This window comes from Podarcis gaigeae, assembly GCF_964106915.1.
Source record: "Podarcis gaigeae genome assembly, chromosome: 2".
NCBI lineage: Eukaryota > Metazoa > Chordata > Lepidosauria > Squamata > Lacertidae > Podarcis > Podarcis gaigeae.
In genome coordinates, this window is record NC_139679.1 from 100998868 (window position 1) to 101025934 (window position 27067).

Sequence of the window (27067 nt, forward strand, 5' to 3'; positions counted from 1 at the left end):
AATATAACAGGGGTCAGCAAACTTTTTCAGCAGGGGGCCGGTCCACTGTTCCTCAAACCTAGTGCGGGGCCGGACTATATATTTTTTTTTTTGGGGGGGGAACAAATTCCTGTGCCCCACAAATAAAGAGAAGGATGCAGCAACTCTCTTAGAAATGATTGTTTCAAGAAACGACTCCACAAATGCACGGAAGATAAGACCATAGATGACTATTAATCACGCTAGGTGTATGCTACCTTTGGTGTCGGGGACGGCATGCCTCTGAATACCAGTTCCTGGGGAACACAAATGAGAGTGTTGTAGTGCTCATATCCTGTGTGTGGGTCTCCCATACACATCTGGTTGGTGTGGGACTAAACCAGCAAGGTTCACCTTATGTTCTTAATACAGGTGTTGACCAGAGGCTTTTCAGATTTCCCAGCACTGCCTTTCTCCTGGCACCAGGTAGCAATTTATTTTATTTCCCCCCAAGCCTTTTTAGTGTTTGTTTACATTTTATTTTATTTTATTTATGTGTTGTTGTTAACAACAACAACAACAACAAACACTTTCTACATAAATATCCTAAGGTGATTTGCAGGTATATCCTTTAAAACAGCTAAAATAATTTTAAAAACAGTACAAGAACACCTTTTTAAAAGCAACATGGAATAATATAAACACCTAAGCAGAGACCTTTGCATCTCTAGGTGGAAAAGCTTGTTATGTTTTGATTTTAGTTGCCTAAATTTGTTCTCCGCCTGCCCCAAAGCTGTTGTGGATGCTACAGCTATGGATGCTATGGCTGAAAAAGTGACAAATGTTAAAAAATAAACATTTCCCCAGGCCAGATTGGATATTGCACTTCAGACTGAGGTAGCTGGGTATGGCTTGTCTCTTGTTGGTTTGGATGTAAATTAGGTAGTCACAGGTTTCAACTATACCTGCTCTGAAATGAAGATAAAACTGGAGCTGCTAGCTAAACTTTAAGAAGTGGAATGTTGGTGGGAGAAAGATCAAACAGTGGCTCAGTGCACTTCACAATAAACTGCATGTAAAGGCTTACTGAAAACAAGCAATGTGCTAAATCGCAGAAACATAGTCCATCTATCTCAGTATGGTCTACACTTACAGGCAGTGGCTCTAGTTTTCAGCAACATGATATATCACCAGCTAAACATCACAATATACCAGTATATCACAATGTCTGAAATAAGGATGGGACTATGTAGAGGTGAACAGTAGGGCTGGGTGATATCTGGTTTTCAACTTTGTGATAGATCACCTGCTCAACATTGTGATGTACTGATACATCACAATGTCTGAAATAAGGATGGATCTGGTTTTCAACTTTGTGATATATCACCACTGAACATCACAATATACTGGTATATCACAGTGTCTGAAATAAGGGTGGAGCTATGTAGAGGTATTGGCTGGCTTCACAATTTTTCCCCACATTGTGATTTTTGCATAGCACACACACGCAATGATTTGCAATATATTGCCAGATCAGAAATTATGAACTTCAAACCGGTTTTGGACGATATATTGATATATCAAACCCCCCCACTCTCCAGAGTTTCAGACAGAATTTTCTCCCAGCCCTAACTGGGAATGCTGGGGACTGAACTTGAGATCTTCTGTATGACATTCAGTCCCTGAGCTTTGGTCCCTCCCAGAAGTCACACTGCCTGGTCACATCTGCTTTCCTCCTATGTTGGTGCAAAAGAGATCAACAAGCTATGAAGCTTACATAGGGTGATGCCTGAGCCTTTGTTCCTTCCAATGTAAACGTATTATTGGAAATCACAGTTACAAATGGGGCCATGTACATGATTTGTGGCTATCTTTCCTTGATAGCAACAAAGAATTGAAACGGAAAAGAGACAGAAATATCAGGAACACCTTAGATGCAGGAGAAAAATAACAGTTACCGAGATTAAGTTATAAAGTTTTGGAAAGTCGATTCTACTCTTCGTTGAAATGTTGAGATTCTGGAGAATTAACTCATTCAGTAATTTTATTGTAATTAGTAATAACCAATGATGATAACCTGCAATGAAATCAAGGGAATAAAACTAACGATGCCTGACAGAGCCACTTGTCTATCCTGGGGTCTTTGGAAATTCTTAACTTGAAAGCTCTCTGCAGCTTTGTTCCCTCCCCTCATCTTTTTTAATGGCCATTAAGTCTGAATGCTGGTCTCCTCCACCACCGCCACCCGCCTCAAGGTGAAGGCACTGCAAACTTTTGCAAAAGAGAGTGGCCCATAGATTACAAAGAAAATCCATTTAATGCAATTTGCTGCCTCAAACGTATAGTTTTGAGTGCGTTCAGTGAATCGCCAGATGGTTCAAATGGTCCATTGTATCTCCTGGATATTTTATTGTAGGAAATAGCTCTCGGGAGAATTTGGTTGTGAGCTTGTACATGCTATTATATAGCTGGATTCATCCGTGTCTTTTGTGTTTTGCTGTTCAAGCATTTAAACTGTGTGAGATGGGCATAAGAATAGATATTTTTCCCTGCAGTTTGGTGAGACACAATCACAATTCATTTGAGGTTCCTTCTGAGCTGGCATTTCTTAAGACTGAGAAGGTGGTGTGTTTTCATCAGCATGAGTAGAATGGAGCAGTTACTTGAAAAGAGAGTTGCCTCAGTGAATAAACTTGCCAAAAGGAGAATTCCAAGCCATTTGCAATGCTATAGAGTCTTGTCTGCTCTGCACCAAAACATCAGTTTATGTGCATAAATCCCACATTTAATTGCACGGTTTTGTTCTTTTTATGTTTCCTCTTGGCAAAATGTTGAGTTCTGTAAGATGATTTCAGAGAATTACTTACTCTACCAGGCAAGTTGACTTGAGAACCAGCTGATCAGGCAGTTAGAAGAAAAAGTGGTCAGCTGTGCGGAATGAATGAATGAATTAAAAGCACTTGTATCCTGCCCTTCATCACAAAAGTGATCGCAGGATAGGGTCCTGTAAAGCCTAAAACCATCACATAAATTTAAAAACAGCACCATCAAAACAATATCAGATTAACAGGTGCCCAGTACAAACTATGTCAGTACAAGCCTTGGATGAATATACAGTGGTACTTCAGTTTTCGAATGTCTCCATTGACGAACATTTCGATTTTCAAACGCCATAAACCTGGAAGTAAATGCTTCAGTTTTCGAACACTCCTTGGAAGTCGAACATGCCACACTGCTTCCGCTGAGTGCAAGATCCTGAGGCCTAGCTGTTGGCTCTTGGGTTTTCGGTTTTCGAACGTTTCAGAACTCGGAACGGTCTTCCGGAACGAAATACAGTATATTCGAAAACCAAGATACCACTGTATAGGCCACTTGGTACACTGGTTGCAACATTCTTAGGCATTGCCCAGCCGCCACTCACCCATCCATCTTTTGTGGCATCTCCAGAGTGAAAGCACCACCCACATGAGGAAAAGGGTCGCTCCTCAAAGCAAGGCATTCTGGGAGGGATGGTCTCAGAAAGTGCTGCTGTGTCTATAAATTCTTCACCCACCCCAAAAAAGAGAAAAGTAACCAAAGTAAATTTAGAAAGGTGATTCCTAGCCGTCATAGCAAAGCACAGCAATTCAGGCATGTGCACTCAGAATGTCATCTCAGGCCACCTCGCTTGGTATGCCTTGCTCTGTGGAAGGGTCCAAGATGCCAGATTTAGACATAATCCAGAATTACATCTTGGAATAATGTCACTTCTATATTTTGAAGTGCAGCGTTTTCTGTGTTCTTAATGTTTTCCAAATTTCTGGTAGAATTCATTATGAATTAAAATTTCAGGTGATATTCACTCATTCACTCAAATAACTTCTTCACTTTTAGTTGGGATAAATGTCCCAGAATAGGCACACCTTGCCACTGTCAAGTGGTAAATGCTGAGAGAGGAATGGTAATTGAAATGTTAAAGATAGACATTTGCTGTTCTTACAACCCTGCAGAGAGGCTTTTCCTGTCATAGTTGATTAGGTCATAGTGACTAATTGTAAATGCTTCCATTGGGAAGACACTGAGAGCCACAAAATAAGTTTGTGAAATTTGCACTATTAGAACAAGAAACAGAATGCATAAATAAAACCTATTTCTGTATGGTCTCATAGCCTGTTCTGGCAGCACTGTCCTTTTCATGTGTTAAGCTAAATCCACACAACTCTAATGCAACCATTTTTGGAGTTCAGGTGTGAATGGGAACAAAGACATTCTTTCCACTAAGACTGACAAAGTATAATGACTATCACAATGTGATGTTCAATAAAAGCCTGTGAAAACCAGACTTCCTTTAAGAACAAAACAACCAGCAGCAGCCAAATCCAAAAAAGGAAGTGTGTTTCAATAAATGACTTAAATCTGTCATTAAAAGATTCAGCACACAACTTTTGTACAAGAAGAACAAACTCCAAATATTGATAGAATGAGATCAGTAATTTTAGATGTTCCCTGACATTATTAAATCATTAGTTGTTCCCTGATATTATTAAATCATTAGTTTATGATGCTGACATCAAGCTTCTTTGCCTTAGCAACACGTGAGACTGTTTCAGAATAACCGTGCCCCTGCCCCCAAGTCTTGATTCCCACAAATCAAGAACTCAGCCATATCAACCTCTTAAGTTTAAAGGGAGGCAGCTATAAGAAAAACTTGGCATTAACAGTTCAAATATGTTCAGCTAGAGTTATTATTCTGGTATGATCCCTGTGCAGTTTCTACATACATGGGCACATGTATTTGTTGAATAACATACGACAACTGTATCTATTTAAGGCAGCCCTGTTCAGGGAAGTTTTTAACGTGTGATATTTTACTGTATTTTTGGTTTCTTTGGAAACCGCCCAGAGTTATTATTATTATTATTATTATTATTATTATTATTACTTTTATTATTATTATTAGTAGTAGTAGTAGTAGTATTAGTATTATTACAGCTTCACCCAACATTCAAATTGGGCTTCTTCGCATCTTGGGTTTCTTACAATGAGAGTCCACCATTGGCTGCTTCTGTTTGTAGCTTTTACAGTTTGCTATTCATTTCACTCTTGACCTAGAAGGCAAGGGTGAGATTGCTACATACATTCCACAAAACACTTGCAACCAGTGAAGTCAATGAGAATTTTTCCAGGGAGGTCAGTGGGTGAAGTCTTGGCAGATCTTCGGCTGATTTCAGCAGGTTTAATATTTCAGCCTTGGGAGTATAGTTTTGAATACATCAGAATTTTTTAAAAGTAACCGTGGAGCAACTAGAGCTAAATTCAGTCAGCAATAACTCAATCTATAACTTGATCTGTACCTAGGAACCTTAAAAAGCCTATTAATTTATATTCTTGATACTGCATTGAAATTATTGTTGGCAACTGTCTGTCTCAGGAGACAACGGAGGGGTGTGCCTTGCAGGTGAAGTCAGACTGTTGGAAGGTTGCAGCGCCTGCCGTGGCTATAGAGACTGAGACTGGAGAGACATGTTTTGTTGCAGCTGGGGAAGACGGAGGCATCTGGTTGTGCTGCTGCAGATGCACCATGGCATTTCTTCTTTCTGTTCTCCTCCCAGTGGTCATTCCTCCTCTGGTCACTGCTGTGGTTCTTAACCTGGAAAAGTTCTTAACCTGAAGCACCACTTTAGCTAATGGGGCCTCCTGCTGCTGCCGCGCCGCCGGAGCACAATTTGTGTTCTCATCCTGAAGCAAAGCTCTTAACCTGAAGCACTATTTCTGGATTAGCGGAGTCTGTAACCTGAAGCGTATGTAACCTGAAGCATATGTAACCCGAGGTACCACTGTACTTAAGGTTGGGCGTATACTAACCGCGAAAGTGGTGACCATGGTGATATTGCAAAGAGCTAATCTAATGTAGAAAGTTGTCTAATACAACTGCGGGCATCATAAAATTTAACCTCCATACAGTGGTACTTTGGTTTAAGAACAGTCCTGTTTATGAACTATTTAGTATACAAACTCTGCAAAACTGGAAGTAGTGTCCTGGTTTGCGAACTTTACCTTGGTCTAAGAACAGAATCCGAACAGTGGAAGGGCACTGGTGGTGGGAGACCTCGTTAGGGAAAGCGCGCCTCAGTTTAAAAACAGACTTCCGGAGCGGATTAAGTTCATAAACCGAGGTACCACTGTATTGAAAAGAAAATGGTTACATATTTCTTCTTCACATATGTAGGATCACCTGCTGTATCACTAAGTGGCCCTACATCAAATAAAGTTGGGCAGCCTGGATTGTTCTTGATTTCTCCCCAGATCTGGGCCAATTAAATAAAAATTGTGCCTTTTAATGTCCACAAGGATAAAGTATAAGGAAGGAAAGCTATTTTTTTAGGGGTGGAGAATCTCATTAGAGCTGAATCTCATTAGTTTCTGCCACCATAAATATTACTATGAATTGTATTCAGGAATTGAGTATGTGTCCTCTTGACATCAAGAGAAAAAAGAAACATGCAATGGATGCTATATTTCATATTAGATAACTTAGAACCATAGAATTTTGTAGAGTTGGAACGGTCGTCTAGTCCAACCCCCTGCAATGTAGGAATTTCAACTCAAGCATCCATGACAGATGACCATCCAACCTCTGCTTGAAAACCTCCAAGGAAGGAGAGTCCATAGGCTTCCAAGGGAGTCCATTCCACTGTTGGACAGCTCTTACTGTCAGAAAGTTCTTTCTGTTGTTGTTTTTCAATAGGAATCTCCTTTCTTATAACTTGAAACCATTGGTTTGAGTCCAATGCTACCCTCTGGAGCAGAAGACCTCTGGACAATTTGCTATAGTTTCAGACTCTCAGTTGTCGAACAGTCACCAGCAACAATATGATTTCCCCCACTTGCTTTAGGCTGCTGAATTGAAGAGATCTAATCAGGTGTGGACTTGGCTAAATGAAAGGATTTTGCGCCTCAAATCGCTGGGCTCAGAATCTCCTCAGAGGCAACTTGTGTCTTTCATCCTCTTGCGCCTGGATCTTGGGGATCAAGTGAAAAATAAAGTAGTTCCAAGAAGTTAGGTCTCTTCCCAACCATGCGATTGAAGCCCCTTTCTATATTCCTTTATCAGTGTGGCTGCTGCTGCTTCTATAGCTGTTCCCACTCCAGTAACAGACTATCTACAGACATCTGCCCACATGTGTTGCTGCTTTAGCATGGTCAGCAACCGCATTAGGTGATGCCTGGGGTCCCTGTAAGCTGCACCCGTCGCGTGGTTGCTATAGCAACCCAGACAGGCAGAAGTATTTAGATGCCCATTTACTGGAGTAGGAAAAACCTGATAACATTTTTTTAAAAAAAGAAAAAGAAAAAGGTCTTTGTTTCTGGAATAAGAGAACTATTAGGACCCTTGTAATAGACTGGAATTCAGAAATGTTTAATGTGCTTCTTTGGTAATGCTCTGGGAAGTGGATTTTCCACCTACCAGTGGTGGGTTGTCTTTTGGCTCAAGAATATAAGGTTCAGGGTCTGGGAAAATGTTTTCAACTCACATCCCCTCATGAGCAACCCTGGGCATGCCAGTCATGGGTGGGTCCAGAGATAAAAGTGTAATGGATGTTGCTCTTACCTTTGTACCATTGGCGGCATAGCATAAGGTTACCAGATTTTTTTCAATGAATCCAGGGACGCTTTTGAACTTCCATTGATTTTGTATGGGGACTGATTTGTAAATCCGGGGACTGTCCCCGGGAAACGGTGATGTCTGGTAACCTTAACATAGCAGCCACACAAAAACAGAGGTTCCTTCAAACGCACACACCATTTCCCCATCCATCACAGTTAGAGGCATCATCAGGATCACGTTTCAGCCAGGAATTTGACCCTGAAGGCTGGGCTTTCCCATGCTTGTCCTATGGGATGCTTTCTTTTACTGCATGGCCAAAATAAGATTTGGAGAGTCCCCATTCGTCCCATGAACAACAGTGCACCCTTAATGCCAAAAAAACGGTTAGCTCCGCTTCTCGTTGTTTGAGTCCACATGGCAATAAACCCAACCTGGAGGCATCTTGTACAGCAGACTTCCCCCAACCCGGTGCCCTCCCTGATACTTTTGCACTACAATTCCCATCGGCCCGACCCAGCATAGCCCGTGATCAGGAATTATGGGAGTTGTAGTACAAAACACCTGGAGGGACACCAGGAAGGGGAAGACTGTCCTTCTGTAGGATCCTCTGGAAACAAAGTATGCCTGCCCTCATTTCCTTCTGTTCAAGCTTTTGTGTAAGGGCACTTGACCAAAATATTGTTCGGCCCTCAGCATGCATCTTTCTCTCTGTGTGTTTTTTATACTTTGCCTAATTAAATGGGCTAGAAACAAGTTGTGAGACATAAGGAGTTCTCTCCCTTTTCTTCGCATGACTGCGCAGTTTGCTGACATCTATATAAAAACCTCTTAGGACCGGAAGAAAAATGTATGGTGAGTGGAAACCAGCGTGAGAGACTGAAGCAACTAATTTGTAGGTTATTGGGTTGAATGCTCAGCTCTGAACGCCCTTTCCTTGTAATAGAAGCTATGCAGTAGAATGGTTTGCACACCGTTTAATGCAAAAGCAACATTGGCCGGATGCCCTGTCCTTGCCCTGAATACCTTCATTTTTTGTCACTTGGATCAAAAAGTCTCGTGGGCATTCTCTTTCATGGTAACTTTTCTGCAGGTAATTAATTTCCTAATATGTTCCCAGGAGGTTTGGGGAGAGGGGAAACTTCTTCCTGGCAACGTCTTCTGATAGTATCTTTATTTCAGAGTGTGTGTATTAACAGAGAAACTAAAACAGAAGGAAGTAATAATTTGAGAGCTGCACAAGTTTCTGCTTTGGTTATTCCAGTATAGTTCACTGTTTTGTGTTTGCAAATACAGTTTCCATTTGATAACTCTGGAATAATTAGGAACACTCATCAAGCAGAGATGTGGCAGGCAATCACCCTCGCTTTTTACTTTCAGGTGTCTCTTGAAGATTTTTTTTTTTAAAAAAATGCTGACAGCCCTAAGTAGTTGTTCAAAATTTTCTTGAGTCGTCTGTCATCTTAATTGATTCTAAAAGTTTTTGTGTTACTGTAGAGAGCCCTGATGTTTTGTGGGACGGCCATATATAAATACTAAAACCAACTTACCTTGAATCCAGTGAATGCCATTAAAAAAAGACTTTTCAAAATTTTATATTGTGGTACGTGTGTGGGGGAGAACGACTTTAGGCAAGACCCTTTTCTGGGGGGAAAGCACAATGAATGTGCTTCTCAGAATCACCTATGGACAACTCTTAATCAAGGCCCTCTTTTGTCCATATAATTCGTTGTATTAACCTGCCACAAAATCCATGTGGCTAGCTAGCTTCCTAGTTGGTCTATATTTAGACCGCCTATAAATAATACTTAGAGTGGGGTTGGCTTTTGCTTAATTTGGATTCCTCTTCTTTTGCCGTACAACTCCAGCCTTGCCATGCCATCCTTATTAGGGAACCTCCTATCTTAAAGATAACAGCTCAGCATCTCCTGATATTCTATACTGGCTATTGTTCATTTCGCAATGCTAGCATAAATCATCCTCTAACTTCAGCGATAGGGGACTTCATTTGTCTGCATTAGAGGACTTATCCACAAAGTAAATGATGTAGTGGATGAAGAGGAGACTTAGAACAAAGGAGGCATTCACTATTAAAAATATGTAAAATATGACAAATAGAGGGAATGACTCCGCTCCACCCATAAAGACATCTAAAAGGATGGAATGTTTTGCAGTCAGTGGTCCAGTTTGGATGTACTGCTAAGCCAAACCTTGGCTTAGCCCCAGTGAGCAAACGTGTAAGTTCCCAGAGTGAATATCGAGGCCATAAGTGCTCCTCCTTTAGTCCTGCTGCTATGCCGCCCTGGGCCTAAGGCAGTGTTTCTCAAACTTGGGTTCCCAGCTGTTGTTGGACTACAACTCCCATCATCCCTAGCTAGCAGGACCAGTGGTCAGAGATGTTGGAAGTTGTAGTCCAACAACAGCTGGGGACCCAAGTTTGAGAAATACTGGTTTAGTGTTGCATCTGAAATCAGGCTTAAGGTTTGTCTCACTTCCAAGGTTTAACCAAGGTTTGTTCTCGTTTTACCCCTCATGGTTTGCCAGGAGGAGACAAGCCACAGTCTGGATTAGGACAGAATGCTAAACTAAACTACAGCTTAGCTGCAGGTAGCACTAGGGCTGCAGTCTTTGATCTGGAAAATGACAAGTTTGCTCATTCGAGCTAAAGTATGTTTCGGTTTAGTGTTGTTAAACACGTGAATTCGGCCAGTGTTTCTCTAGGGTGGCCTTTCTCGACCTGTGGGTCCCCAGATGTTGTTGAACTACAACTCCCATCACCCCTAGCTAGCACGGCCAGAGCTCAGGGATGATGGGAATTGTAGTCCAACAACATCTGGGGACCCACAGGTTGAGAACCGCTCCTCTAGGAGCTATGTTTAAATTGGACAGAGTTACAGTCCAAGGATAATAAGTATGTAGATGTGTACACACCTGTGTAGGCTTACATGCTCCTACATGTTTGGGCATGTAAATTCCTTTTGTTTCTCTCTTGAATATAAACACACACATTCCCCATCCACGCACAACTCCCATCTATACTGGTACTTGACTAGAACAGGGTTCCATACCTTGTGTAGATTATGAACATAAGATGATACCTGCTGGATCAGACCAAAGGCCCATCTAGTCCAGCATTTTATATCAGCCAGATGCCCATGGGAAGGTCATAAGAAGGCCCTGAGTGCAATAGCCCTTTCCAGTGGTGATGCTCAGCAGCTAGAGCTCAGAGGGAGACTGACTCTGGTACTGGAGGTAATATAGACATCATGACTAGCAGTCATTGATAGTCTTACCCTAATCCTCTTTTAAAGCTGTCCAGGTTGACAACCATCATGACATCTTGCAGTAGCAAATTGAATTGTTCAACTATGCATTGTGTGAAGAAGTACTTCATTGTGTCTCACCATTCGGCATCATTGGATGAGCTTTAGGAGAGGAGAAAAAGTCTCACAATCCACTTTCTCCATACCACCACTTGGCTCATTAATCATGCTGATATCCTTTGTTATTTACTATTTATTTACTTCCCAAGACCCAAATCTCTTGGACTTGTTGGTGCATAATCTGCAGAATGCATCTCTGTTGAGCTGCTGTTATTGTTGATTTGAATAACCTACAAATGTTCTGGAGAGATTTGACCCTCTTGACTTCCCCTTTCAACCCAGACCCGTCATTTCTGAGAATTTCCCCTGCTTGAAATCAAATAAAATGTGACTATGTTGGCCTTTTCTTGGGGAGGCTATATAAACCAGCAGAGGGGCAACGTTTCCCTGTTGCTGCAACTGCTCTGTTGGGCCCAGACCAGCAGACAGCTGCCTAGACTGAGGCTAGAAGTGTGGGTACATATGTATCTAGAGCACTGCAGAAGCTGCTGTGAGTGTTTCTCTTGCTAATAAAGGGTTAACTATCAAACTATAAGATAACTGTGTTATTTGGGATGGGCCCTGACACACCAATTTTGATGTCATTTCAGTATTAGACAAATACTCTCCCCTCTCCCCAATATAATGCTATGAATTTATAAGTAGGACCGATCATGAATTTATCTGTTCTACATGAATTTTAGTTTTGCTTTGATTCCCATTTCTGCTATTTTGCTTTGTGGTGGCTTTATATATATATATATATATTATCATCTTATTGTGTGTTGCTCTGAAAGTGTTTAATGTGAAGGGTGGCATAGCTTTCTAAATCAACAATTGGTTAGAATAATGGATATATTTTATTTATTTTATTAAAGAAAAAATGTGTATTGCTTTACGTAAATATATTGCAGCAGCTTGGAAAATTAAAGTAAAAGCCACTAACATACAATACACTAAAACTGAGGTAGGGCCAGAAAAGCAAAAGCAATTAACACAGCAAAGCAAATATCAAGTACAGGACAAACAAAGTACACTTGTTCCTTCAGAATTACTGTTTATTCATATGCAAATTTAGGCAATTTAATTGGTTTGATTACCTTTATTTAATTGGGCAAGAGCGCTATTTTCCACCCCTTGGAGCAGAGGCAAATTTTGGAATAATTCTTCTGCGTTTATGTCACTTTGAGTCATTCTGTCTGTCTTTTCTCTCTCTGGACCAAAATCCACAACTGTAACACTTTATGAATGGCTCACTTTACAGTAGCCTACATATTTTCTTGTGCCTCAAAAGGTATCTCATGTTTGATGTCATTATATTGGACATGCACCAGTCTACCAGGCTTCTAAGTTGTTATAGATAGCAGCATAGACTTCAGGAGTTCAGGAGAACGGGCTATTTTTAAAGCTACCCATCTAAAGCATATAGAAGTGTGTATTACTTTTTGGTTTTAATTTGGTTCCACGTATTTTATTTAAGTTATTTATCTACTGCTCTTCAAGCTAAAGCCTCTCAGAGCTAGTTACACCCTTTTTAAAGACAGCCAGATCAATGAATGTACAATAAAACAGTGTAAGACCAATTAGTCAAAGGATTAAAAATTAGATGAAAACAGTACTGAGGTGGGGGGGAGGGAATCTGAATGCACAGGTGTTGGGATGGAGAAGGAAGTCTTCACTGGTATCTCCCTGAGAACAATGCCAAGTTAGAATAGCATAAGAGGGAAGACCCTGCCTTGGGTCTTCCTCACCTCAGTTTTGTCTGGGCCAAGACAAGCCACAAGTCTTGGTTTGGATGTACAGTGGTTCTCAGACTTAATCCGTTCTGGAACCAAGGCGCGCTTTCCCATAGAAAGTAATGCAAAATGGATTAATCCATTCCAGACTCTTAAAAACAACCCCTAAAACAGCAATTTAACATGAATTTTACTATCTAACAAGACCATTGATCCATAAAACAAAAGCAATAATCAATGGATTGTACTATAAAATAAATAAGACAGTATTGTAGATGATAGAAATTAAAATTATTTCCCCCCCCTCACCTGCGCTGATGATAGTCATTGTTTGGATGGCGGGGGCTTTTATCCATTTCCACAGTCACAATCAGTAGCTGAACTGGGTTCCATACAGTCACAAAAACAAATGAACCGAAAAAGCCTCAAAAACAAAAACGTAAAATAAATAGCAAAAACAAAAGCACCAAACTTAATCTGTTCCGGAAGTCCCTTTGACTTCCAAAATGTTCAAAAACGAAGGCGCAACTTCTGATTCGTGCAGGTGCCCCGGAAACAATAGACGACAGCCACATTGGATGTTCGGCTTCCGAAAAACACTTGAAAACCAGAACACTTACTTCTGGGTTTTCTGCGTTTGAGAACCAAGGTACCACTGTAATGTTAAATCAAACCATAGCTTAGTCCTGGATAGCACAGCAGCAGCAGGAGAAGGAGCACTTCAGCCATAAACTTTGCACTAGGAACCCATAGTATACACTAAACCATGGTTTGGCTTAGTGTTACATGTAAACTAAGCCAGAAACCGGGTTTGCTTTAGATATCTATATCGCTACATCCCACAGTTGACCCATAAGTGTGACTGACTCTCTTTAAGTGATATTTGGGAACCTCTTGCAGAGCAGATGTTGATCATGGCTTGTTTGGGAGGCCTAAGCACACAAGACTTAGGTGGTGTTGAGGGTCTCTGTACCGTTGTAATTTGCCTCAAAGCTTGCAAATGTCATGAGCTTTTTAATAACGCATAGCAAGCAGTATTAATAAAACTTCCTGAGGGGTTGCGAAAGAAAGAGCAACCAGAATGTGTGTTGAATTATCATAATTAGGCAAACGTCTAATCTTAAGTCCACTCGGTTATGATTATCGCTAGGAGATGGGGGGGGGGAACCCCCACACTTTTTCCAGTTTTGATATTCACAAAGATTTATAGCCAACTACGTGTGCAATAAAGCCTCCTTGCTCATTTTGTTAAACGAACTAAAAATCCCTTGGTAAATGGAACCTCACATATAATTGGGTACAACCTGCTCTGACTTTCACCTGCAGGAAAGACCTTGATGGGCAGAAAGTGTGTGATGGTTTCTGTACAGAAGGAGTCTGATATAATTACCCTTCATGGGTGAGGTATCTTGCTCATCTCCTGGGAAGCCCATATTTCTGAAAGATCTGACAAGAATTTATGGTAGTCTGCAGTGACTAGAATCAGATGTTTCTTTATTATTGTTAATTGAGCCCTGTGAGAATGTGGACTCTGCCTTTATCTTACCTTCACTTGTCTCTGAGCTGATTGAAATGCTAAAAAAAGAACCACATGGTGCAATTCTTCAGGGACTGGACCACATAAGAATGCAGCTGGGGGAGAGGGCTGGTTTGATTGCTCTCCCTACATCTGACTGTACGCAGAAAACTGACATGCCAAGGGAAAGGCTAGGCTTGGGACGCACTTGCTAGCTAGCTTGCCACAGCCAGGAAAAATACATTGCATGCGCTTTCTGAATGGCTGAATCTCCTATTAGCAATATGGAATCAGGCTTACAGTGGGGCAGTGTTGACTGAAAGTTTAGGGCACTGCCCATAATGGGGTATTACCCATGTGGAGATATTAAAATGTGTCATTTCTTCCTTACAAATTATCAAGATAAAAAGATTATGATGGTGGTGATAATATATTATTATTTGAAGGTTCAGGGAAGTTTTTAATGTATGACATTTTAATGTATTTTTAATCTTTGTTGGAAGCTGCCCAGAGTGGCTGGGGAAACCCAGCCAGATGGGCAGGGTACAAATAATAAATTATTATTATTATTATTATTATTATTATTATTATTATTATTATTATTATTATACCCCGCCCATCTGGTTGGATTTCCCTAGCCACTCTGGGTGTCTCACAATAGAATATTAAAAACACGATAAAACAGCAAACGTTAAAAACTTCCTTAAGATGATACCCAAAGTTGAATGTGGGCACCCTAAATTTTGCTTGTTTCTAAACATTAGTAAGTCTCACTGTTGGGTTTTCTTAAAAAAAAACCAACACAGTTAGGAAGGGGGAAAGCAATCGAAGATAATATTTTCCATTTTAAGTTTCTCAATTTAGCTTTCTAGAAAAGGTAACAGCAGCAACTTGGTGTTCAAGCATCTATTTCCCAACTCTAATTCAGGTGACCACACCTGAGTACCACAGCCGTACATTCCCAGCATTCAAAAGTAGAAAATTGGGTTATTTTTATTGACTTATGTAAAATATTGAGTTCCTTGTATGATAGAAAGCCAGCTTTGCTAATGAGTGCTTTGAATTCCAGGCTTTAAAGCACAACTTTCTGTATACTGTCACAATTAGATGTCAATTTTTTTTGGCATATATTTGTTGCTGTGTAGTGTCATTGTTGTTGTTGCTGCTGCTACTGCTGTTATTTTCTATCTCGCCTTTCCTTCCACAGTTACCCAAGGTGGCAAACAACAAAGTGGTAAAATAATACAAATAAAAATACTATTGAAACAAATCTCAAACACGTAAAAAAATTCTGAAAATATGTAAAAGCTTATGACTTCAGTACTAAGTGTGTGGAATTCTTGTTTCAAATAAATTGCATTATCTGTTTAGGGAAGCTTTTAATGTTTGACAGACTATTGTATTTTAATATTTTGTTGGAAGCCGCCCAGAGTGGCTAGAGAAACCCAGCCAGATGGGTGGGGTATAAATTATTATTGTTGTTGTTGTTGTTGTTATTATTATTATTATTATTATTATTATTATTATTATTTGAAATGAAATACAAATATATCCACAAAACATTGTAGATGAGAGATCATAGACCACTGCTAGAAAATTAGGATGTGTTTCTAAATAAGTCTCACAGTATCTATGCCAGCAACATAGTTTGTTTAAACCTAAGGTCTGTGGTTTGTAATCCTCTTTAACCCATGCCTACCTTTGATTTTCTCCCCATCCCAGCAAGAAACATTTCACTTGTAAGCTTCTTGGAGCCTACGTGTTGTGATTAAGTTACTGTGCTTAGGAAACTATCGTGTACATTGATAGCACTCTATAAATGGCATTAGCAGAGATTCACAATTCACCAGTCTCTACTGAACAGGATAGCTACATACAGGCTTTACAAATGTCAGGAATAAAAGGTGTGAGAGGGTGGAGGGGACGAGCACCCTGATTTTTCCCTCCACCCCACCCCAATCGATTCCATCACCTTCCAACTCATGGAAATCCTGCAATGTGGGGGAGCCTTTTGGATCCATGGAAGTTCCCCCTCCATTTCAGAACCCTCCAGGGTTTTCTCCAGGGTTCCGAAAAGCACAAGGAATCTCCATGGATACAAGAAAAAAATGCTTGCTGCTACAGACTTCTATCTGCCTTCCACACAACATTTTAAATATTGCATTTTAATATAGTCTCCCCTGGGACCTTATGGTTTTATGGTGATGGAAGGGAAATAAATAAATAAAATAATATCTCTCTCTCTCTCTCTCTCTCTCTCTCTCTCTCACACACACACACACACACACACACACACGTTTATTTCCCAGTATTTGTAATGGCTGAGTAGAGATAATAGAAATTATCTCTATTCTGTAAATTTATCTGCAAATTATTTTAAAATATTCAACAGTGAGCAATAGACCTGTTTGTTAGGCCACCTGTAGAGTTCAGAGTTGCTTTTTCGTTTCACAGCAATCCTGTGTGTTATTTTTGGCTAAAGAGATAGCAGCTTGCCCAGGGCAGTCAAGGAGACTGTGTGACTGAGGCTAGGTGCGAACCTCGCCAATCAAAAGGTCGGCAGTTCGAATCCCCGCGATGGGGTGAGCACCTGTTGTTCAGTCCCAGCTCCTGTCCACCTAGCAGTTCGAAAGCACGTCAAAGTGCAAGTAGATAAATAGGTACCACTCCGGCGGGAAGGTAAACGGCGTTTCCGTGCGCTGCTCTGGTTCGCCAGAAGCAGCTTAGTCATGCTAGTCACATGACCCGGAAGCTGTCTGCGGACAAACGCCGGCTCCCTCGGCCAGTAAAGCGAGATGAGCGCCGCAATCCCAGAGTCAGTCACGACTGGACCTAATGGTCAGGGGTACCTTTACCTTTACACACCCAGTGCATCATACAGAAGCCCTAACCAAATGTGTCAAATAAGCTGTGCCAGCATTCATCAGGCTGACCGATGTAAAAACCTCCTTGCCAAATTCAAAATGCATATGGAAACTAGGCAAGGGCCATGCTGTTTGCTTCCTTCTTGAAGCACGTCATCATTGTTGCAGTTAGCGAAGTAGGGCACCAGCAGGTAATAGACCTCCTGGATCCATGATTACTTATCAGTATTCTGTGCTGGCAGGATGTCTCAGGTGCCCCACAGCTAAGCAAAGCAAAAACCCAAACCATATAGGAATAAGTACTGTTAACCATCTGCATGTAGTTGATACAGATGAAATGAGACTTGTTTTTTTAAAAAATCAGTCTCCAGGGGTACTCATGCTCTAAGGCTCTTTGTTTTTGATGAAGGGCACAACAGAAGGCCAGCATCTCTCATTCTGTGCTGTTTATTCTGTGATAGTGGAGCAGAGGACATCAGCTCCTGTTCCAAACTATATTTGGGGGCCCTGCAGCCCTTTGAACTATGTGCTGTGTGTCCTTCTCTTCCTGTATATATGCACAGAGATTCAGTCACAGCCAAACATCCCTTTCCAGACCCAATAATTCCAGCCATCTAGCGCTTTCCAAATTGGCAGATGATCTGTATTTTATGTTTTCCTGCAGTTGAGAATATTGCTACTCTTCCTACGAAGAGTGGGAATCTCCCAAGGGAATCCTACTGAGGGGGCAGAACAGCCACTTTTTTAGGTAGTTAAACTGCTGGTTCAAGTCTTCTTAACTGTAGTCCTAGGGCTTTGGGCATGGGTTGCTGTTTTAAAAAGCTATGTAAAACATCTAATAACATGACACACAGCTGTATGCACATCAAAGGCATATTCTTGGCAATCCAAAGCAAAGCAAAGCTAAAAATGTTATGGACGCATTATAGAAATTTATAACCCAACCTTCAAATAGAGTTGGAAGGGACCTCAGAGCCCAGCTAGAACAATAAGAGCATTTAGGAAGCACACAACATACTGGGGGCTAGAAGGAGGAGGATCAAAAAGCTAAGGTAGAAGAAAACATAATGCCCTCCAAGCGATAAAAGAGTTTAGATTAGAAGGCCCAGGAATGTAAAAAGCAGACCTAGTGTCAGTTGTGAGCTAGGTCAGACTCTGGCAAGTGCCCAGTTCTGACTTGGAAGGGGTTCTCACTCTGACTCGGCTACATCACCGGTCTCCTCAACTGACCCAGGTGCTTTTCAGCAGCAGGCAGCAATGACAGGGAATGATACGAGCAACATCTGGAGGGCACCAGTTTCCTCACCATCCCTACTTTAGTTGCATCTGCAATGCATAGGAGTGGGAGAGTCAGTAAGGACATCTGTGAATGCACAGATGTGATAAAGAAGGCAGATGTAGGAGGGCCGAATATTTGTGTGGGGTCTTTTCTGCATGAGAGCCATTATGAAAGTAGATTTAGAGGTGCAGGATTGCTACATCCTGTGAAAAATTCTTGCCATGGTGTCCTGGTTCTAAGGAATCTTTTAAGGTTCTTGGGTGTTGCTGCTTGCTTCATTTTCACTTCCAAGTGGACAGTCCGGGAAGCAGCGTGTTTTTACATGAGTAGAATGTGTCATTTTATTTAAAATGCATCTCTGGGTTATTTGTGGGGCATAGGAATTCATTCATTTTTAAATTTTTTTCAAAATATAGTCCAGCCCCCCACAAGGTCTGAGGGACAGTGGACCAGCCCCCTGCTGAAGCTGTTTTTAAGTTATTTTCATTTTAACTTTTGTATCCCGCTTGTCATTAAATGTGAAGGTAATAGATAGATGATTCCCACATTTTCTCCCATCCAGGAACTGACCAGACCAAGGTTTGCTTAGACTGTATACACACCACATGGCACATTTAAAGCACTGTAACGAACCCTCAACAGAACTGCAAATCCCAGCACCCCCAACAAATCCTTTGTCGGGAAAATGTGCTTTAAATCAGCTTCAGTACCGTGGTTCCATCATGTGCTTTCAGACCATACCTTGGATGGACTAATGGCCACCACCGCTTCTTATGGTAGTAAATTTAGTGTGCTAACCTAGGTTCAACATGTATCTCTGCCATTCATTCTTGAGCAAGACACTGTAATTTAGTTTAATTTCCAGTGGATAAAACAGGAATAATAGTGATGTACTTCAAGAGTGTGTTGTTTAACATCAGACTGTAGAATGCTTTGGGGTTGTTGTTTTTTAAAGTGTTACAATTAGAATTCCTGATGTGAACAATGGCCATTGAGAAAACATTTCAGATGCGATCAGAATACATTTAAATGCATAAGTATAAAAGCCTCTAAATCAATCTGCTGTTCGGCAGCATATTTAATAATTACATATTGAAAGGGAGTTATCAAACGTACTGTCAACTTTTAGTAGAGCTTTTAATGAGGGCTATTTAGTTGCTATTCATTATTGTTTAAGCAGTTGCTGTTGCTGTGAAGCTGAATGAGAGCAAAGAAACAGATTTTCTTTCTTGGTGGCAGTTGGTGATATAGTATTTTGGTGATAACATACTGTGAAGTACAATGCTGTCAACAAGTTGAATGGTTCTTGTCTACAAAGTAGCATAGAAAATTGGGTTGTATCCAATGCTAGTCCTACTCAGAGTAGGTCAATTGAAATGAATGGACATGACTGCTGTAGGTTCATTAATTTCAGTGCTTCTACTCCGAATAGAACTTAGTTGGCTACAAGATTAAATCACAGTGATTAAAGAACAAAAGCATTGTGGTTCTATGGTATCTAGCCATCCATCTGGAATTTCTCCCAATGAAGTTCTCCCAATTCTTTTATATATATGATCAATATTATAAATAATATTTTTTAATTCTATCACTACAAGTCTCTCTGGTCCTTTGACTAGAACAATAAACTTCTGAACTTGAAGAACATGAATGTATCATGTTTAGTTTCGCCACAACTTCAGTGATCTCAGATATGGAAGGTTTACATTTGTGCATTCTTCTAATAAAGGCACAGGAGTGATCATCTCTGGTCTAAACTGTGGTTGAATGAACAACTAAGAGTTTAGCCAAAGGAAAGCTTTCCTGTACTCTGGAAGTGATGGATGTGGGCCCCTTCCCAAGTTTTGGGTCTCCACATCCCATCAGCATGGCTAAGGCTCCATCTTGATAGGAACTCTGGTGCAGCAATATCTGGGAGACCAAAGGATTCCCACCCTTTCTGTAGGCTAAGTATCCTTCCATTATCAAGACAAGCTCTAGTCTCACGCTGTTGTTGATGTTATTTTATTCTGAGCTCTGGCTGATCCTTTGTAGTATTTCTCTACCAGTTAGAGGATATAACTCAAATCCACCCAAAGTTGTCTGTTTCAAAATGCTATTTGCAGTGGGGGGATGGGGACTAGCCAATTTCAGTGTTTTAAATCTGCATAAGAAAATTCAGACAATGTTTTATTTTCTTTCTTTTTTTGGTCAGTATCTGACCCCTGGCCAAATATTTGATCATCAAATCACATTGCCAATCTCTACTTAAAGGACTTGTTGGAAATGGAAGGTGCTGAAAAGATAATAGAGGGCTTACCTGTCTGATACAAAACCTGCCTTGAGATTTTGTTTTTCCTTTGATGTATATAAAGCATTGTAAGGTAAAGGTAAAGGGACCCCTGACCATTAGGTCCAGTCACGAACGTCTCTGGGGTTGCGGCGCTCATCTCGCTTTATTGGCCGAGGGAGCCGGCGTACAACTTCCGGGTCATGTGGCCAGCATGACTAAGCCGCTTCTGGTGAACCAGAGCAGCGCATGGAAACGCCGTTTACCTTCCCGCCGGAGTGGTACCTATTTATCTACTTACACTTTGACGTGCTTTCGAACTGCTAGGTTGGCAGGAATAAAGCATTGTAGGGATAATTTAAATAAAGTAATGGAGACAAATAATCTCAGCTTGCGTAAGGCATCATTGTAATGCATCTGACTCTTTCAGACCAAGGTCCCTAGCCAAAATCTGCATCTCCCTGCCTTCTCCCCAGCCCTCCATTTCATGAGGACTTTTCTACCCTGGTGTATTTATTCTCCATTATTAGCCTGTTTGCATTGGCTTCTGACGCAAGGGTATTGATAAGCTGATCACCCCCTTTTCCTTTTTTAAACACACACACACACATGAGAATGCTATAATAGGGTGCTTTGCACTCGCAACAGATGGGGCCTGTGCTTGTTAAACAATGGGCGCTGCATTTCAAAGATATTCAGCAAAAGTTATTATTTTGATATAGGCACATGCTGACCCTACAGAGGCTACAAAGCCAAGGGGTGGAAAAGAGAGCTAGCTGGCGGGCTCTGTAGCGGATGTGTGCAACTTCACATACGGGTTTTAAACAAAGACAGGTTCCTCATGCAAGGCAAAAATCAGTATGCATAGAGATTTGCCTGTGGCATAGGAGATTGCCTCGGGGAAACAGGGTTGGAAGGGTGCACCTCTCACTCCCAGCCTCTTTTCAACCTGATGTTCCTCAAGCCCATGAGATTCCTGCATTGGGGGGGTGTCGGACTAGATGAACCTTGGGGCCCCTTCCAACTCTACTATTCTGTGTGCCAGATATTTCAAGGCAAGGAGGATGAAACCGGTACAGTGGTATCTCAGGCTAAGTACTTAATTCGTTCTGGAGGTCCGTTCTTAACCTGAAACTGTTCTTAACCTGAAGCACCACTTTAGCTAATGGGGCCTCCTGCTGCCGCCGTGCCACCAGAGCACGATTTCTGTTCTCATCCTGAAGCAAAGATCTTAACCTGAAGCACTATTTCTGGGTTAGCCGAGTCTGTAACCTGAAGTGTATGTAAACTGAAGCGTATGTAACCTGAGGTACCACTGGATTTGGAATGAGTCAGGTGAAGAGTCTCCCAGGATAGAAGAAACCTGATTTCAGCCCCTTGTCAAAATAATAATGATGATGATGATGATGATGACGACGACAACCACAACCTCCTCCTGCTGCTGCTGCCTGTTCAATAGGCTGTCTTCACCTATCAGCCCAGCCCAGAGCTTCTCCTCTCCCTCCACCTCCCAACTGTGCCGCGATTTGCTCCGTGGCTGCTGTGCCAGAAGAGCCTTATTTATCCAAAGGCCATGTGGAGGTAGCCGGGCGCTGCTCGCCAGAGGGACGCGGCAGGGCCGGGAGAGGCTCGCCTCGTAGCAGCAGCAGCAGGCAGCAGCAGCAGCAGCGCTCGGGGTGTGCGCGCCCACCACCGCGCGGGGGCTCTGGGCAGGGGGACTCCTGGGCTCTCTGCCTGTGGGCTTAAGAAAAAGAAGCAGCTGCTGGCGACCGCTCGCTCAGATGCATGTAGATGAGACGGTGGACTGCGAAAAGCGGGGAGGGAGGAGGAGGGGGAAAGGAGGGACCTGAAAACCTCGCCGGGTTTTTTCTCTCTCTCTCTTCCTCGCCGCGTTACCTCCGGAATCTCTGCCTCGCGCTCTCGCCGGTGAAGTTGCGTGCAATCAGGTAAAAAAACAACATTTCCCTTCGCGATTTTTGTTTTGTTTTGTTCATATCCTCGTCTGCTTTGCTTCCGATTGAGTGACGGGTGAGCGGAAGGCACGGGCGGAGAATAAGGCTGCGATGCAAAAGGAGATCCGTGCAATATCGGCCAGACCTTTTTCCAACAGGCAGGCGGGCTGCAGTTGGCTGTCGGCGGCAAAACTTTGATTTAAAATGCGAAAGGCTCTTTGCCCTTTTAATGAACGGGGGCGCAGCTCCTGAGTGGCCGTGGGGTGTGTAGGGTGCTGCTGATGTTTGCCTTTTCCTTTTGAATGCTGTGCTGCTCTAAATAAGCCCCAGTCGGTAAGTTCTTGTTTGCATCTGTCGATGCACCAGCCAGCCATGTTTTTCGTGCGATTATCTACTGTGTTTGCCTCTCTTGCTGAGAGAAGCGAGGATGCTCACTGCTCTCTCGGAGGCAGCTGCGCCCAATGCAATATGGGGGAATTGCAATATTCTACTGGTGGCTTACAGATGCACACACACAATATTTTCCAGGGAGAATGAGGAGGTAGCAATATTTACATGGAAGGGGCGAGATGAAACAACCCCTTTCCCCCAACGATCTCTCCCCCCCCCCATTCCCTTTCCTGATTCTTGTACGGCGGCTATTTAGTTTCCCTCCTTTGCATTGTGCTTGCTTTTTTAAAAATAATAATAATAAAGATGCTGTTTGAATGAAGCTGGGTCTCAGCTGGGGAAAATGGAGAGGCAGGCAGGGTGAGAAGGATGGCCTTTTGTGTTGCGCGCTATTGTGCAGTCCCTTTCCTTCCCTCTGCCTCTTCTCTTTCTCTACCCCCCCTCTCCCCACCCCCTTCAGCTTCACCAGAGAGAGCACCCCCTTGTGAGTTAACCGTCTATTGCCTGAAGAAACAGGTCTGCTGACCCTTGTGGTCTGGGGAGAACACTGGGGTAGGGTTTGAGTCACAATATCAGAAGGATGCGGAAGGCGAAGGCGGCTCAGAAACTGTAGGCTGGGAAAAGGCTGTCAACTTAGCCAAAAGTGTAGTATGTGAACCTGCCTCCCCTCCTCCTCCTCCTCCGCCCTCCCCATTTATTGACAAGCTGTTCTCTTGGCTTCATGAGCGCTGCATTTCTCAGGTTCCTCTTAACAGCAGCCTCTGCCACGGTTTTTCTTTCTTTCCTGGAGTGGTATTTGATGTGGCTTTAATAAATCAGGCTCGAAATCGCCTGGTAGTTGATTAAAAAAGAAGTTCAATTTTCTCCTTATATTTCAGCATAGTGTTTGAAGATGTCACACACCTCTCTCTCTCTCTCTTTGACACACACACACACACACACACAGATGTGTGGTATACAGTATTTGGGCAGAAGCGAGCAAAAGGATTGGATATTGAACTTGCATCTGTGGAGAATGCCAAAACTCCCAGCAGTCTGGCTCCCTCCACCTTCTGGGTGTGAACGATTCTGTTGCCACAGGCTCATCACTGAATGCTAAGCAATTGCCAATACTTTGCTTCTATTTCTGGATTGTCAAATCTTTGTTCCCTGCTTGCAATAAATGCATTCAAAGGCAAATGGGTGGAATGCAAAGAGCTGCAATTGTATAGTAAGTGTTTTTTGGTGTGTTGTGTGTGTTTTTGCAAGGGGAAAAAATGACACCACTGTGAGAGATTTCTAGGGAATGACTTTTTCTTAGGTTTCGCACGGAAAAGAAATATTTGGCTTTGGTCTAACATGTTAGCATGAGGTTAGCCTTTAAAGAAACATAACTTTTGATTACTTGTATGTTTTTCATGTTGGAGTTCTAACCTTCTTTGGCGTCGCTGCAGGGAACAAGAGGGTCCCAATGATAATAATAATAATGCCAGTATGTGCCTATTTGCAACTGCACTGGAACCATTCAGTTTAATCAGAGGCTTCCATATCCTTGGAAGATACCTTTACAGTTGCACTTGTGTTTTGCAATGGCAAATGTGCTTCTGTTAAATGTTGTAGGAGAGAGGTAAACCTCTCCCCAGCTGCCTCTCTTCCACTATATACACATAATTAGGCATTGGCAAAAATGCATCTTCTCATCCCTTCCATAAATGCAGAACACTAAGCTGCTTTCTCATTGTACTTGCTATTGGTACAGGAGTGGTGTGAATGTGTGTTTTTGTAAGAGGGGGTGGGGGGAAGGGAGGAACAATTTACTAAGAGCCAATGCCCTCAGGGATGTTACCACACTGATGCTTGGGGCCCCCTTCCTTCTCCTTTGTTTCTGCTTGGCTCTGGGCTGAGGACAGGCGTGGAGACTGCCCCATAAGCCATCTGCCTTTGTGGTAATTACACTTGGCCAAAACTTAAACAGTTTTCCTCTGTTTGTATCAAGCCTCTCAGAGAGTGATAAAGGACTCCTCAGGGGAGTCATAGTGATGGACAGAATAATCACAACCAGCTCCTTGATAGGTCTCCCCACCCTCTTCCTCTTAAAATGCCCCATTTGTATTGCATGTCTTTCCTAAACCTGAAAGTACTATGGTCAGTTAGTTTTGTGTGCCCCACCTGCCCCCCAGTACCATGTGGGGTTTGGTTAGCACTGGAATCTAACAGTTCCATTTTCTCATGATCCTTGCCTTTGCTTCCTGGCGACCTCTCTTTAGGGGACCTTATCCTCAATCCCACATCCTGTTTCTTCCACTGTTTTGCGCTAAATGTTATGTTTTGTTGTTGTTGTTTAGTCGTTTAGTTGTGTCCGACTCTTCGTGACCCCATGGACCAGAGCACGCCAGGCACTCTTGTCTTCCACTGCTTCCCACTCAGCTTGGTCAAACTCATGTTGGTAGCCTTGAGAACACTGTCCAACCATCTCGTCCTCTGTCGGATGCTCATTTGAATTGCATGTCCTTGGTTCTTGGTTTTCTTTAATTTATATCGCCACAATAGCTTGGCAACATGGTATGTCACACTTGAGAATGGCTAGGATTACTATTCTTTTGACCTCAAACATATACTGCCATGCCCAAAGGGCATTGAATGAATTGTTAATAGTGTGGTGCATATGTTAGCTATGCATTCAAAAAAATAGTACCAGGTGATCTGTTCACTCTTGCTCAAGAATAGTATTTATTGTTTATTAGTTGGAGGGATAATTGCCTTTTGGCTCTACGTGTCTGGTGTGTGTGTGTGTGTGTGTGTGTGTGTGTGTTATGTTTCACCGAACCAAAGTGATAGATTTAAGTCCAGATGTGCACTGGTTAAGGAAGAAAACCAGAGTGGTCAACTTGAGAGCATCAGGGTCTCTAAACTCATTCTCAGCTGCCGCTTAATTTCTTGTAGCTGGAAGCATCCCACCCCCAATGTCTGCTTAAGAAACTGAGAGTGATCCCAACTAGAATAGCAGTGGTTAGAGCTGAGGGGCTGAAGGGTCCCTAGCAAGTGATGAGAAAGGAAAGGGTTCTCCGCTACTTACCTGTATGAACCCTTTGCTCCTTGAGATAGAACTCATCTGCTCTTGCTTCCCTTTAATTGACAAATTAGAGCAGTTCCTAGAGTTCCTGAGAAGCCTGGCATGATAATGGTCAGCAAATGGGAAAATGCAGACTAAAGTGGGGAAATAAATTAACTAGAAATGGGAATTGTACTTAAGCTTTTGTTTCATGCTCGTATTTAACAATTTGTGGGCATTTAATTCTGAGATTGCAGAATTGCGCTGGGCAATCCTTTGCCCTATAGTGCTTCATTACCAAAGACTGAAAAAATATGAGATGCTCAGCCCTATTAAATCTCAACTACTTACACATCAGCTTCTTCTGTAGAAGAACAATAGGACATGTGTGCTGCTGATTTTGGAGCAAGCTCAGAAACTCTAAGCATTACTGAACCATAATGTTTAAACCTGGAGGATTCTGAATGGAAAATATTGCTATAGCCAATGTGTTACTTCCGTGCATCTTCATCCTGCATGGGCAGCAGGCCTCAAGTGAAGACACTCAAAGACACCAATACGTAGTAGGTTGCCCATCATGGGATAACGGAATAGCAGTTTTTTTAGGGAATCCTGCACATGGTGTTGAATATACAGTACTGACTTTTCACATGAGAGAGTCTTTAAGACAGGATGGGGGAACTTGTTTAGTTCAAGGGCCATGTTCCTATTTGGTCAACCTTCTGAGGGCTGCACGCTGGTGGTAGAGGCAAAAGTGGGTGAAACAACGGTGGTACATTTTCCCTTTGTGCAGTTGGTTGCTTTCTGCACATGCTGATATACACCTCTGTATCCCCCATTCAGAAAAACAAGAAGGGTTTTGAGGTGCAGATAAAAGATAAAGGTAAAGGACCCCTGGATGGTTAAGTCCAGTCACAGGCGACTATGGGATGCGGTGCTCATCTCACTTTGAGGCTGAGGGAGCCGGCGTTTGTCCACAGATAGTTTTCCAGGTCATGTGGCCAGCATGACTAAACCACTTCAGGCACAACAGAACACTGTGACAGAAACCAGAGTGCATGGAAATGCCATTTACGGTACCTTCCCGCCACAGCGGTACCTATTGATCTACTTGTACTGGCGTGC

The 27067-nt window shown here is 42.3% G+C and overlaps 1 protein-coding gene and 1 long non-coding RNA gene across 51 annotated transcripts in view; one reads left to right on the plus strand and one right to left on the minus strand.

The window, feature by feature from the left end:
* MAGI1 (membrane associated guanylate kinase, WW and PDZ domain containing 1) overlaps positions 1-27067 on the plus strand; it is a 475361-nt gene that overhangs the window by 280448 nt on the left and 167846 nt on the right. For 5 of the 50 annotated variants that reach the window (XM_083722602.1, XM_083722614.1, XM_083722606.1 and 2 more), the window contains exon 1: positions 22177-22515. The exons of 41 other annotated variants lie outside the window; for them this stretch is intronic. The gene's annotated coding sequence lies outside the window, so the exon portion shown is untranslated. Of the gene's footprint in view, positions 1-22125; positions 22516-27067 lie in introns of those variants that run through there. 4 more of the 50 variants (XM_083722617.1, XM_083722609.1, XM_083722612.1 and 1 more) reach the window with 3 other exon arrangements.
* LOC310838190 overlaps positions 1-27067 on the minus strand; it is a 582108-nt gene that overhangs the window by 181803 nt on the left and 373238 nt on the right. The window lies entirely within an intron of this gene.